The following is a 15,182-nucleotide window of genomic DNA, read 5'->3' as shown; positions in this document are numbered from 1 at the left end:
CTAAATGACCCTGTTACAGCCAGGCCAATGCAAAAGTTCAACTTTCTTTCAATAATTATTGATCTAGAGACTCCAGAGAATTGTGCTAGACTGGTCTGGTCTGGATTGGGCCAAAAACCTAGGACTAGTTCGCAAAAGTAGGTTTTGGACAAAATTGCCCATAACAAATTTTTTTTGCTCGGATCGGGATTTGGAGATAGCCATTTTGTCCGTCTGGAGCCAGGGATCACAGTGATGCTAAAATTGAGACTCTAGGACAAACTGTCTATGAGTTATGAGCAATTTAGTAAATTTGGTCATTATAGCGCCACCTATAGGCCAATCGGGGTCATATTTTGATAGGTTCTCCCCAAATTGAGGACTACCATTTGGCCAAGTTTCAAGGTTCCAGCTCTTACGGTTTGGGCTGCACAATGCGTTTTAGGGCGGAATAATAATAATAATAATAATAATTAAAGCTGCAAGCAGCATTTATCGGGGTTCAAGCATTTAAGGCCTTTAAGGCCTTTAAGCTCACAAGCATCAAAAGACATTAAGTTTTATTTAGCAAGCATTTAACAACTGTCATCATAGATGAAAAAGTCAATTTACAGCCAATACAGGCAGTTTACCATAGGAAATAAATGGTTTTAAAGCGTTTTTACAGTTATAGCACCTTTTTGCCTGAGTCTTCTTACAGTCTTGCCTGATCTCCACCACTTTTATTAGTAGTACTCAAAGTGTGCCCATATATATGTGTCAAATTTGTTGTAAATATGTAATTTTGATAAGGAGTTTAGACAATTATATTCAGTGGCGTAACCAGTCAACACTGGGCCCTTAAGTATGATGACGCAATTAATGATATTGATGACGCAATGTCTGCAAGTAGGCTACCATGAATAGGGCAGGATATGATCATACACAGCATATAAGAGATGAGATGACTAACAAAATCAGGAGTAGCCTCAAAAAAAAAAAACATGGTGTCAGCGCACGATAACGCATTGTTAGGCCTAGGTCCAAATACATAAAAAAGATGCTCTCTTACATTATAGTGGGATTTTCCGGGCTTTCCTATGTGCAACTGCAAAGTTGTCGATTAGATCAGGATTGTGAGCATGGGCATTCTCAATTGACCCTTCGCATGGAGTTTGAATGACAGGCGATCTGACTAATCATAATCCGCCATTTTGTCCAACAAAGCAGTCAGGAGAGTTAGTAGATTAACATTGGAGGATTTCAATTTGAAAAACAAAGTGTACTGACGTCATAGCACTTTAAAACAACATTCCTTATATGTTCATTTATGTTTATTTTAATGCTATAAATTAACTAGAAGGAAGAGATGATCGGTTCACGAGCAGCTTTAACTGAGCCTCGAGTCTACAGCGATCTGTCAGACACATTAAAGAGTCACAAAACGGTATTTATTGTTTAAATGTCTCTAAAAAATGACTACATTTGAAAGGTGAGACTTTGTTTCATATCAAAAGTACTTGTCTGTCAGCGCGCAGTATCCTCTCTGATCCGCAGTGTATTTTTCACTGCGTGAGAACTTGGTGTGGTGTGAGAGTGGCGTCGCTTGTCAGACATAGCAACAGTAACTAAAGTGGGCGGGTCTTTGCAAACGGTCATTGACAGTATAGAGCTGGTAAGTCCCGCCCCTTCCGCTAACCCCACTGGACCTCTAGGTTGAAAAATCGTCAATGCAAGTGAATGTGAGAAAATAATTATTTTCTGGTCTCGTTTGAATTTTGGCATGAATGTGAACATATGTTGTCTGTGAATTTTTAATATAATTTTTCGTGTGAAGAATGCTACAATTTAGCGGGTAGAAGTTTGATACGGTTAGACTTTGTGTGAGAGCACTTTGTGGACTACAACTAGTTTTTACATCAGACGGGAATCTGAAGAAAGAACAACCCATTTGGTTTGAATGGTGACATTTGAGTACAAAACACACAGGCATCTCGATCTGTCTCCATAGATTATCGCAGCATTAGCACCGTGATTTGACAAGTGGAAGGAAAAATGTGTTATCGGGTGACGTCACATAGGCGACATGTAGTCTTTCTCATTATGTCTTTTCCACAACTGCTAGCCAAAGAATCATACAATATACTGTCAAACTCGTAACATGAAAAATTATATAAAAAATTCACAGACAACGTATGTTCACATTCATGGCACAATTCAAACTGGACCGGAAAAGAATTATTTTCTTACATTCACTTGCATTGACGATTTTTCAACCTAGAGGTCCAGTGGGGTTTTACGGATGGGCGGGACTTACTAGCTCTACGGACAGGGATTCGCCAGTCCCAATTTAAAACAAATTTCATCACAATCCATCAATTGTTCGTTTCAAACATGTGAGAGCATCAAAATGATCCATGGGTGAAATTGATTGGATATAATTATTTTTTTTGTCAGTCCCTATCATAATTTTAACATTTTGGTTTTATTGTTTAGCTTTTTTTTTTTTTTTTGTCTTGATCGGACTAACGGCTTTGAAGATAACCACAATTTTTTAAAGCTCTAAATGACACTTACAAAAACCATAAGGCGAAACCAAGGGGCAACATTCTCATCTGAAAAATGAAGCCTACCCGGAAGTGCGAAAAACTGCAATACATCGAAAATCTGCTAGGGGAAGGTCCCAAAAGGGAGCAAATGTCCATAGCCCCCATGTTAAAATGTCCGTTTTCACAGCATAAATTCATGTTTTTACAGGTTGGTCCCATGGACTTTTATTGTATTTTTCGATAGGTTCCGAGTGCCTGACAATGGCGAGGGTAGTGAATTTTTTTCTAACTCGTTAGTTTAGATAGTATTTAGATATAAAATGTATGACAAATAAGGGCGTGGTTAACTTTGATTGACAGCTTGATTGACAGCTTAGGCTGCGCCAAGGAGAATGACAACATAAGAAGCGCCATTTTTTAACACAGTTGAAATATAATACTACGGTTTCTGTATCATGAAATGTAGTTTTAAGAGTTTTTCAGGCGAGAATGTAGTTGTTTAAAGCTCAAATCTGTGGTTTATTTAAAGATTTATGAAAATTTTATCCAGTTGTGAGATCCAGCGATGATGACCGGGCGCTCGGCGCATGTACCCTGCCTGGAACAGCTTTTCCTCGGCTAGTCGTTCGCCGCTGACCCTGGGGTCTCTGTAGTGGTTAAACATGAGATATAATTCATCTTGTCTATATCCAACGGGCGATTTTTGGTTTCGTGAAACTATAATTTGTTCCCTGGCCAATCGTTTTTGCTGAGGGGAAGTTTCATAACTTTATAAACTATTTAACTTTACTGTTGTATTGTTAGACTAGATCGAGCGCTGACTTTGTGTGTTTGACTGAATTGTTTGCTTTATTTGTATAGCTTCTTATACCTTTTACTTATACTTTTATAATGGCTAATATTGACACAACTGAAATTTAACAAAAAGAGACTGGGTTGAGTTTTGTCATTTTAAATTTTAACACAACGAAGATGATCTATATGTTGTTTACTGCAAAATCTGTTGTTTAGTACAAATGCACATATTGCCTGGACCATATTAAAATGTTTAATATTTTTATATTATATTTAAAACGAAAAGAGGCAGGTTTGTGTTTTATATTTAGTTTTTTTTATAAATATGCAAACTATGTGCAGTGAATATAATCAATACGCGTTGCCTGAACCACATTTGTGTGGCTATAATATTAAGATTTCTTTAAATGAAAACGAAAAGAGTTAGTATGGTGTTTTATAACATATTTCGTTGCCTAAAATATACACAGAGATAACCGGAGTAGCAGAGCGAGCTGAGTGACGCGCGCTGCGTCAGAAGGTGGGCGGGGTTAGGATTTCCCAAGATTTTCCAAGATGGCGCCGCCCATACCCCCCATAAAAGGCTTCAAAACCGTTCTGCAGAAAGTCTATGGGTGACGTCACAGACGCTTTGTCCATATTTTTTACAGTCTATGGGCGAAACCTGTCATGTTTGGTATTGTTGGACTCGGCAAGGATTCAGGAGTCTTAGGAGGTCACTCCTGTGAAAAAACACTGGCTTGAAACTTCTAAGGCTCCTTCAAGGCATTGTGCCAATGACGTATACTGAGTTTTTTGAGATACACCAATGTTCTCATAGACTATCATGGCACCCTGGACAAAGACACTGCGTGCCAAATTTTCAGTAGACTAACAGTTGGGTGCGCTTATAGCAATTGTTATGATTTTTTTCACTGTTATAGCGCCACCAAGTGGCCAATTGTCACGATTTTTTTCATGTCAACTCAGATTGAGCTTATGAACGTGTCCCAAGTTTAGCGAAAATATCTCTTTCCGCTCACAAGTTATAACCATTTTATAGTGCCACCAAGTGGCCAATTGTCATGATTTTTTTCACGTGACCTCAGAATGAGCTCATGAACATGTGTCCCAAGTTTTGCGAAAATATCTCTTTCCGTTCACAAGTTATAACCGTTTTATAGTGCCACCAAGTGGACAATTGTTGGCATTTTTTTCAAGTGATCTCAGATTGAGCTCAGGAAGATGTATCCCAAGTTTAGCAAAAAAATCTCTTTCTGTTCACAATTTATAACCGTTTTAGTAAAAGTGGCCCTGGTGCCATCAAATATTTTGGTTCCCCTTATCGACCGTTAATTGAAATTTTGAATTTTTGGGATGATTACTGATTGTCAGCCTCCAGAGAATATTCTTGCAGTGGTTTGGTTCCGATCGGGCAAAAAACCTAGGAGAAGTTCGCAAAAATAGGTTTTTCAAAAAAATGCAATTTACTCAAAATTGGCGCCGAAGGGCGAGCAAATCGGAGATAGCCATTTTGTCCGCCTTGAGCCAAGGATTCCAACGATATAAGACACTTGATCCTGGGACAAACGGTCTAAGAGATATGAGCGATTTTGAACTTTTGGTTGCTGTAGCGCCACCTATGGGCCAATCGGGGTCATACTCTGATAGGTTGTCCCCAAATTGAGGCCTACCATCTGGCCAGGTTTCAAGTCTCTAGGCCTTACGGTTTGTCCTGCGCGATGCGTTTTACGAATCCTTACAATTACAATAGGGTTTCAGCATTTCATGCTTGAACCCCTAATAAGAATGAAGGCTTTTTGCCAGTTATAGCGCCACCTATGGTCCGATCTCCATGAAACTCTGCATGCTTCCTCACCATGTTCTGACACATATGCTCATCAATTTTGGTGAAGTTCTGAGTTTTCCTTTGGGATTTATAGGCTTTTGAGCGTATTTTGCCACGCCCCTTTTCTAAATGACCCTGTTACAGCCACGCAAATGCCAAAGTTCAACTTTTTTTTGATAATTATTGATCTAGAGAGTCCAGAGAATTGTCCTAGACTGGTTTGGTTCCGATCGGGCGAAAAACCAGGGACTAGTTCGCAAAAGTAGGTTATGGACAAAAGTCAACATAGCAGAAAATTTTCCCTGCCTACATCCAAATCGGAGATAGCCATTTTGTCCGCCTTGAGCCAAGGATTCCAACGATATAAGACACTTGATCCTGGGACAAACGGTCTAAGAGATATGAGCGATTTTGAACTTTTGGTTGCTGTAGCGCCACCTATGGGCCAATCGGGGTCATACTCTGATAGGTTGTCCCCAAATTGAGGCCTACCATCTGGCCAGGTTTCAAGTCTCTAGGCCTTACGGTTTGTCCTGCGCGATGCGTTTTACGAATCCTTACAATTACAATAGGGTTTCAGCATTTCATGCTTGAACCCCTAATAATAAAAATCAGCACAATTACAATAGGGTTTCAGCACTTCGTGCTTGAACCCCTAATAATAATAAAAATCAGCACAATTACAATAGGGTTTCAGCACTTCGTGCTTGAACCCCTAATAATAATAATAAAAATCAGCACAATTACAATAGGGTTTCAGCACTTCGTGCTTGAACCCCTAATAATAATAATAAAAATCAGCACAATTACAATAGGGTTTCAGCACTTCGTGCTTGAACCCCTAATTAAAGCTGCAAGCAGCATTTATCGGGGTTCAAGCATTTAAGGCCTTTAAGCACATAAGCATTTAAGATATTAAGTTTTATTTAGAAAGCTTTTAACCACTGAAATAATAGATGGAAAAGTCCATTTACAGCCAATACAGGCAATTTACCATAGGAAATATATGGTTTTCAAACTTTTTTAACAGTTATAGCGCCACCTATGGTCCGATCAACATGAAATTTGGCATGCTTGTTTAGAATATTATGGCACATATGCTCACCAATTTTCGTGAAGTTCTGAGTTTTCGTTTAGGATTTATAAGCTTTTGAGTGCATTTTGCCACGCCCATTTTCTTTATGACCCAATTATAGCCATACGAAAAATTCAAAAGTTCAACTTTTTTTCGATAATTATTGATCAGGAGAGTCCAGAGAATTGTCCTAGACTGGTCTGGTTCCGATCGGGCGAAAAACCAGGGACTAGTTCGCAAAAGTAGGTTTTTAACATATTCGCAAATAATTAATGAACGATTTGATTGACAGCAATGGTTCTTGAGGCAATGTTGTTCAGCATGAGCAGATCTATCAAATGATATGCATTTTGTGACAATAAGTGTAACACCACGTGATTACAGAGCCGTAAAACTCGTTAGCGCCAACTAGTGGCCGATTTCTTTCAAAATTCTTACAGACCTCTAGGGCTATGAGTTGAACATGCCCATCGAGTTTCGTTCCGATCGGCCTCCGTTAACCTTGTCTAATAGGTGCTCAAACTTCGTTGGCCGATGGCGGCCATGTTTTTTGAGATACACCAATGTCCTCATAGACATACATGACACCTTGGGCCAAGACACTGCATACCAATTTTCAAGTCAATCGGACTAACAGTCAGGTGGTTAAAGCCTGTTTTATGTTTTTTTCATGTTAGAGCGCCACCATGTGGCCAATCGCCGCGATTTTTTTACTGTGACCTCAGATTGACCTCTTACACATGTGTACCGAGTTTGGTGAAGATACCTCATTTACTTCTGGAGTTATAGCCATTTTAGTAAAATAGGCTCCGCCCACAACGTTAATTTTGCGCCCCCTAGCGACCCTGAATCGAAATTTCAACTTTTTTTCGATAATTATTGATCTTCAGTCTCCAGAGAACAATTCTGCACTGGTTTGGTTCCGATCGAGCAAAAAACCAGGGACTAGTTCGCAAAAGTAGGTTTTCGACCAAATTCAAAATGGCGGAAAATCTATCATGACGGAAATGAAATCGGAGATATACGTTTTGTTCGTCAGACGACCAGCTTTCCAATGATATAAGACACTTGTGTCTACGACATACGGTCCAGGAGTTATGACCACTTTCGCGCTTTTGGTTGTTATAGCGCCACCTATGGGCCAATCGAGGTCATAATTTGATAACCTCTCCTCGATTTTTGTACTACCATCTGGCAAAGTTTCAAAGCTCTAGCCCTTACGGTTTGGGCTGCACGATGCGTTTTACGGCAGAATAATAATAATAATAATAATTAAAGCTGCAAGCAGCATTTATCGGGGTTCAAGCATTTAAGGCCTTTAGGCACATAAGCATTTAAGACATTAAGATTTATTTAGAAAGCTTTTAACCACTGAAATAATAGATGGAAAAGTCCATTTACAGCCAATACAGGCAATTTACCATAGGAAATATGTGTTTTTTAAAGCTTTTTAACAGTTATAGCACCATCTATAGTCCGATCTCCATGAAATTTTGCATGCTTGTTAATGATGTTATGGCACATAAGCTCACCAATTTTCGTGAAGTTCTGAGTTTTTGTTTAGGATTTATAGGCTTTTGAGTGCATTTTGCCACGCCCATTTTCTTTATGACCCAATATACCCATGCGAAAAATGCAAAAGTTCAACTTTTTTTTGATAATTATTGATCTTGAGAGTCCATAGAATTGTCCTAGACTCGTTTGGTTCTGATCGGGCGAAAAACCTAGGACTAGTTCGCAAAAGTAGGTTTTTAACATAATTACGAATATTTAATGAACGGTTTGATTGACAGCAATGGTTCTTGAGGCAAAGTTGTTCAACAAGAGGAGATCTATCAAATGGTATGCATTTTGTGACAATAAGTGTAACACCACGTGATTACAGAGCCATAAAACTCGTTAGCGCCAACTAGTGGCCGATTTCTTTTAAAATTCTTACAGACCTCTAGGGCCATGAGTCGAACATGCCCACCGAGTTTCGTTCCGATAGGCCTCCGTTAACCTTGTCTAATAGGTGCTCAAACTTCATTGGCCGATGGCGGCCATGTTTTTTGAGATACACCAATGTCCTCATAGACATACATGGCACCTTGGACCAAGACACTGCATACCAATTTTCAAGTCAATCGGACTAACGGTCAGGTGGTTATAGCCTGTTTTATGTTTTTTTCATGTTATAGCGCCACCATGTGACCAATCGCCGCGATTTTTTTACCGTGACCTCATATTGACGTCTTACACATGTGTACCAGGTTTGGTTAAAATACCTCTTTTACTTCTGGAGTTATAGCCATTTTAGTAAAATAGGCTCCTCCCACAACGTTAATTTTGCACCCCCTAGCGACCGTGAATCGAAATTTCAACTTTTTTTTGATAATTATTGATATTCAGACTCCAGAGAACAATTCTGCACTGGTTTGGTTCCGATCGGGCAAAAAACCAGGGACTAGTTCGCAAAAGTAGATTTTCGACAAAATTCAAAATGGCGGAAAATCTATCATGGCGGAAATAAAATCGGAGATATACGTTTTGTTCGTCAGGCGTCCAGCTTTCCAATGATATAAGACACTTGAGTCTATGACTTACGGTCTAGGAGTTATGAGCAGTTTCGCGCTTTTGGTTGCTATAGCGCCACCTATGGGCCAATCGGGGTCATAATTTGATAACCTCTCCTCGATTTTTGTACTACCATATGGCAAAGTTTCAAAGCTCTAGCCCTTACGGTTTGGGCTGCACGATGCGTTTTACGGCAGAATAATAATAATAATAATAATAATAAAAATCAGCACAATTACAATAGGGTTTCAGCACTTCGTGCTTGAACCCCTAATTAAAGCTGCAAGCAGCATTTAGCGGGGTTCAAGCATTTAGGGTCTTTAAGCACATAAGGCAGTTTAGTGAGTTGTCTGAGTTTTCGTTTAGGATTTACAGGCTTTTGAGTGTTTTTTTGCCATACACATTTTCTAAATGATCCTATTATGGCTACCCAATGGGTAAAGTTTAAGTTTTTTATATAATTATTGATCTAGAGCTTCCAGAGAATTGTACTGCACTGGTATATTTCCGATCGGGTGAAAAACATAGGACTAGTTTGCAAAAGTAGGTTTTTAACATAATCGCAAGTATTTAATGAACAAATTAATTGACAGCAGTAGTTTTTGAGGCAAAGTTGTTCAGTATGAGGAGATCTATCAAATGACACGCATCACGTGATTACAGAGCAGTAAAACCTGTTAGCGCCAACTAGTGGCTGATTTCTTTCAAAATTCTTACAGACCTCTAGGGCCACGAGTCGAACATGCCCACCGAGTTTCGTTCCAATCGGCCTTCGTTAACCTTGTCTAAGAGGTGCACAAACTTTATTGGCCGATGGCGGCATAGACATACATGGCACCTTGGACCAAGACACTGCATACCAATTTTAAAGTCAATCGAACTAATGGTCAGGTGGTTATAGCCCTTTTCATGTTTTTGTGATGTTATGGCCTGATCTCCATTTTAAATAATTATTTTAAAGGTGCTGTAGAATGCATTGATATATTTTAAATTGTTCTCTGATATCTCTGAAACAGAAATGTCTTCAACAGTCAAGTAGTGGATAAAATCACTAATGTTACTTTCTGCTTGCGGTAGGGGTTGTAATGGAAATATAACATTAGTTGGAACTGCCCCCTTCTTGAGTATCAAACGATGAGCGAAACCTGCTTGATATTGTCCCAGGTTAGAAAAACTGTCTGGGGTAAAATGGGCAGAGCAAACTAACAGCTTTGAATTAAAATGGTGAGGTATCCTGTTGTAAACATCAACCATGCCTGTTGACAGTTCTCTTTTGTGGGAAGGGAATGAAAAGTTCTCAAATCCGCAGCACAGCCTCAGACATAACATTTATATCCATGATCTGCCATTTTCACTATTGTCCTTGCTTGCTTCTTCACAACACCTGCAGATCTTCTGATGATTCGGCTGTGCAGGTCCACATTAACACTGCCTGGCCTAGAACATGGACTGGAAAATGCAAATTTGGGGGGTATAAATATTAATGATCCTGACTCCAACGTCACAGTCGGTGTTATGGTGGGATTCACTCATTTTTCAGCGGTCTTTTGCAAACAGGAGATTTACACATGAAGGAGGAAACAATGGTGTTTGAGGCTCACGGTATGTCAGTTCCATGTCCAGAACTCTTATCATTCAACTATGCCAAGATAAATACAGTTTTCAATTGTATGGCACCTTTAAAATAGATGATTAGTAATATAATGCTTACTTGGAGTCTGAAATGGCTTTAACAAAAGAAGAAAAATAGTCTTAGATTTCTGTTCATTCTAATCATGTACAAATAAAGTAGCACAGTAAGATTACATTTATTTGAATGCATTAGTGAGTGTGTGATTGTGCTGTGTGTGCAGCGTGTCAATACTAAAAGTGAAGGTGTAGTTGATATCTTTGGTGATAATATCTGTAGTAATCATAAAAAAACAATTAAGAAATAAAGAATTAAAATTACAAATAATATTCTATTAAGATATGAGTTACAATAACATGATTTGCAATAGTAATTATATCAATAATATATGCACAATACACACAGATTAGACTATCAGGTCTGTGTTTTACAAAAACATTAGTATTGCAGCCAGTGTGAGTCTGTGGGATTTATAAACAGACAAAATATGATTTGAAATGTTATTTTAATGATTTTATTAAGTTTAAAAAATATTTCAAATGGAAAAAAAATGAAAAATAATAATTTTAGTGAGCAGAATGAACCAATGAGTGTTCTTCTTCTGGTGGTTAAAATGTAAATGAAAACAATAATACTTAAACAATAATACTTAATACATGCTTGAACACACACATGCACACACATTTTGTTGTAGATGTAGATATTTAAAATAAAAGATAGGTAACAAAATGATAATTGCAAATCTCCTCTGTATAACACCATTTTCAGATTTCAAATTAATCACTGAGAGGCAGAATTGTTCAAACTGAGAGCTCAGTAAAAATGAAGTGATAAACTTTGACAAAACATGACTGTGTTATAATAGGTGATTTTCATGCAAGTAATTTCATATAGTCCAAAAACTAATGCAAAAGTACAGATGAAAATATTTTATTAAGTAGAATGTCCTGCAGAGGGCAGTAGAAGACCACTAATTGACTCACTTTCATTTGAAAGACTTTTTTTATCCACCAGTAAAACAAAGCAGTTTCTCCATGTTCTTTCCATTAAGCATGCTTACACACACAGACACACACACACACACAAACACACACACACACACAAAGACAAATATGTTTTCAATGTTTTTAGGATGTGATATTGTGAAAATATCTTCATCTCCTCATCTTGAACAACTTTGCCTCAAGAATCACTAATGTCAATCAAACCGTTCATAATCATAATAAAAAAAAATATATATACAAATATCATAATAAAAAAAAAACATCATAATAAAAAAGATTGCTTCTTAAAGCATTTGTTTATTTCCCAATACTGAAGCGAATTAAAAGATCATGCGTAATCCTGCTGCTCCCTCTAGTGGACAACAGTGGTATTATAGCTTACATTTTACAGTTGAAGTGTTTGAATGAATGAATGGGAATTAGTTTTTTTACTTATATCTCAGGAACCAAAAGGCGAAAAATTCTGAAACTCAGAGCATATATAGTGCTTGAGGAGCCCTGTTGAATGAGACCATCAAGGTGTTTTTGGGCGATTGGGGCTGGGAGTTATGACTGTTATAAGGCATATCTGTTCGGGCTATTATCTCTGGAATGCCCAGGGCAAATAACACCACATTTGAATCGAAGCTAGCCAAGGACGCGCCCTTTCCAACGAGCTCTCACACAATGTTCGGGGTGGTCTGGGTCGGGAGTAATGGCCGCTCAAAATCGGGGGTCCCGCGGATTCGCGATGCGCGGGGGGCGCGCTCCCGAGGCCCGCGACGACACGTTTCGATCAAGAGCCCGGAGAGGTCCTCACCATCAAAATTTGAGCGCGCAACGACTTTCCGTTTTCGAGTTATGAATGAATTTGTATTCGGGGGCGTGGCTTAAATGCCGTTACTTTCGTTTCATTTCATTCATTTACTTTCGTCCATTTCCATATCTCAGTGTAACACAATTGTCAATAGTAATACTCAATAGATGAGTTTTGACAAAATGTGATTGTAAATGTTAAAATAATGATTTTATAAAGTCTAAATATGAATTTTATAACAATATTAGGGAGTAGTATGATGAAATGACAGCAGGGGGCAGTAAAATACCACTTATTGGCTTAATATGTCATTATATTCATATAAAATCACCTTTTGAAGAAGTTAAACTTTTTTTCTGATAATTATTGATCTAGAGAGTTCAGAGAATTGTGCTGCACTGGTTTTGAACATTATGATATGAACATTATATGATAGAAGACACCATTTACAGCAAATACAGGCAATTTACCATAGGAAATATATGGTTTTAAAGCGTTTTAACAGTTATAGCGCCAACTATGGTCCGCTCTCCATAAAATTTTCCATGCTTCTTAAGCAGGTTATGACACATATGCTCATCAATTTTCGTGAAGTTCTGAGTTTTCGTTTAGGATTTATAGGCTTTTGAGTGCATTTTACCACGCCCATTTTCTAAATGACCCTGTTAGCCATGCGAAAAATGCAAAAGTTCAACTTTTTTTTGATAATTATTGACCTAGAGAGTCCATAGAATTGTCCTAGACTGGTTTGTTTCCGATCGGGCGAAAAACCTAGGACTAGTTCGCAAAAGTAGGTTTTTAACATAATTACGAATATTTAATGAACGGTTTGATTGACAGCAATGGTTCTTGAGGCAAAGTTGTTCAACAAGAGGAGATCTATCAAATGGTATCCATTTTGTGACAATAAGTGTAACACCACGTGATTACAGAGCCATAAATCTCGTTAGCGCCAACTAGTGGCCGATTTCTTTTAAAATTCTTACAGACCTCTAGGGCCATGAGTAGAACATGCCCACCGAGTTTCGTTCCGATCGGCCTCCGTTAACCTTGTTTAATAGGTGCTCAAACTTCATTGGCCGATGGCGGCCATGTTTTTTTAGATACGCCAATGTCCTCATACACATACATGACACCTTGGACCAAGACACTGCATACCAATTTTCAAGTCAATCGGACTAAAGGTCAGGTGGTTAAAGCCTGTTTTAAGTTTTTTTCATATTATAGCGCCACCATGTGGCAAATCGCCGCGATTTTTTTACTGTTACCTCATATTGAGCTCATACATATGTGTACCGAGTTTGGTGAAGATACCTCATTTACTTCTGGAGTTATAGCCATTTTAGTAAAATAGGCCCCTCCCACAACGTACGTTTTGGCGCTCCTTAGCGTCCGTGAATCGAAATTTCAACTTTTTTTCGATAATTATTGATCTTCAGTTTCTAGAGAACATTTCTGCACTGGTTTGGTTCCGATCGGGCGAAAAACCAGGGACTAGTTCGCAAAAGTAGGTTTTTGACAAAATTCAAAATGGCGGAAAATCTATCATGGCGGAAATGAAATCGGAGATATACGTTTTGTTCGTCAGGCGTCCAGCTTTCCAATGATATAAGACACTTGAGTCTACGACATACGGTCTAGGAGTTCTGAGCAGTTTCGCGCTTTTGGTTGCTATAGCGCCACCTATGGGCCAATCGGGGTCATAATTTGATAACCTCTCCTCGATTTTTGTACTACCATCTGGCAAAGTTTCAAGGTTCCAGCTCTTACGGTTTGGGCTGCACGATGCGTTTTACGGCAGAAGAAAAATAATAATAAAAATCAGGACAATTACAATAGGGTTTCAGCACTTCGTGCTTGAACCCCTAATAATTAAAGCTGCAAGCAGCATTTATCGGGGTTCAAGCAGTTAAGGCCTTTAAGGCATTTAAGCACAAAAGCATCAAAAGTTATTAAGATTTATTTAGGAAGCATGTAACCACTGACATAATAGATGGAAAAGACCATTTACAGCCAATACAGGCAATTTGCCATGGGATATATATGGTTTTAAAGCTTTTTAACAGTTATAGCGCCACCTATGGTCCGATCTCCATAAAATTGTTTACTGTGACCTCAAATTGAACCCATACACATGTGTACTGAGTTTGGTGAAGATATCTCATTTACTTCTTGAGTTATAGCCATTTGAGTAAAATAGGCTCCTCCCACAACGATTTGCCACATTCTAGAATTATTTAATATGATTCTAGCATGATTTACTATCATATACCATGTTCCAGAATGATTTATTAGGATTCTAGCATGATTTACCTTGATACACCTCATTTCAGTATTATTTACTATGATTTACAATGTTTCTAGCATGATTAACCACATTACTAGCAATTATGTGAAGTGTCAGTGCAAATGAGGTGATGAACACTGACAAAATATTATTGTGTTATAATAGTTAGTTATATACGTGATTTTTGTGTGTGTGTCCAAGTATGAATGCAAAAGCACATGTAAAATATTTCATTATTAAGTAGAATGGCCAGCAGGGGGCACTAGAAGACCACTTATTGGCTCACTTTCACTTTAAACCAGTTTTCTGCACTAAAGCAAACCAGTTTTTCCATGTTAACTCAATGCATGCTTACACACACACACACACACACACACACACACACACACACACACACAGCATAGTTAACCATGATTTACCATGATATACCACGTTCTAGTATTATTTACCAGGAGATAAACGACAATCTAGTATTATTTACTTTGATTTACCATGTTTCTAGCCTGATTTATCACATTACTAGCAATTATTTGAAGTGTCAGTGCAAATAAAGTGATTAACACTGACAAAATATGATTGTGTTATAATGGTTATTGCTATATAAGTGATTTTTTTAGTGTGTATTCAAGTATGAATGCAAGCACATGTTGAAATATTTCATTAATAAGTAGAATGGCCTGCAGAGGGCAGTAGAAGACCACTTA

This window comes from Scardinius erythrophthalmus (assembly GCF_964197995.2).
Source record: "Scardinius erythrophthalmus genome assembly, chromosome: 2".
In the NCBI taxonomy this organism is placed as follows: domain Eukaryota; kingdom Metazoa; phylum Chordata; class Actinopteri; order Cypriniformes; family Leuciscidae; genus Scardinius; species Scardinius erythrophthalmus.
Note: the sequence above shows the minus strand (reverse complement) of the source record.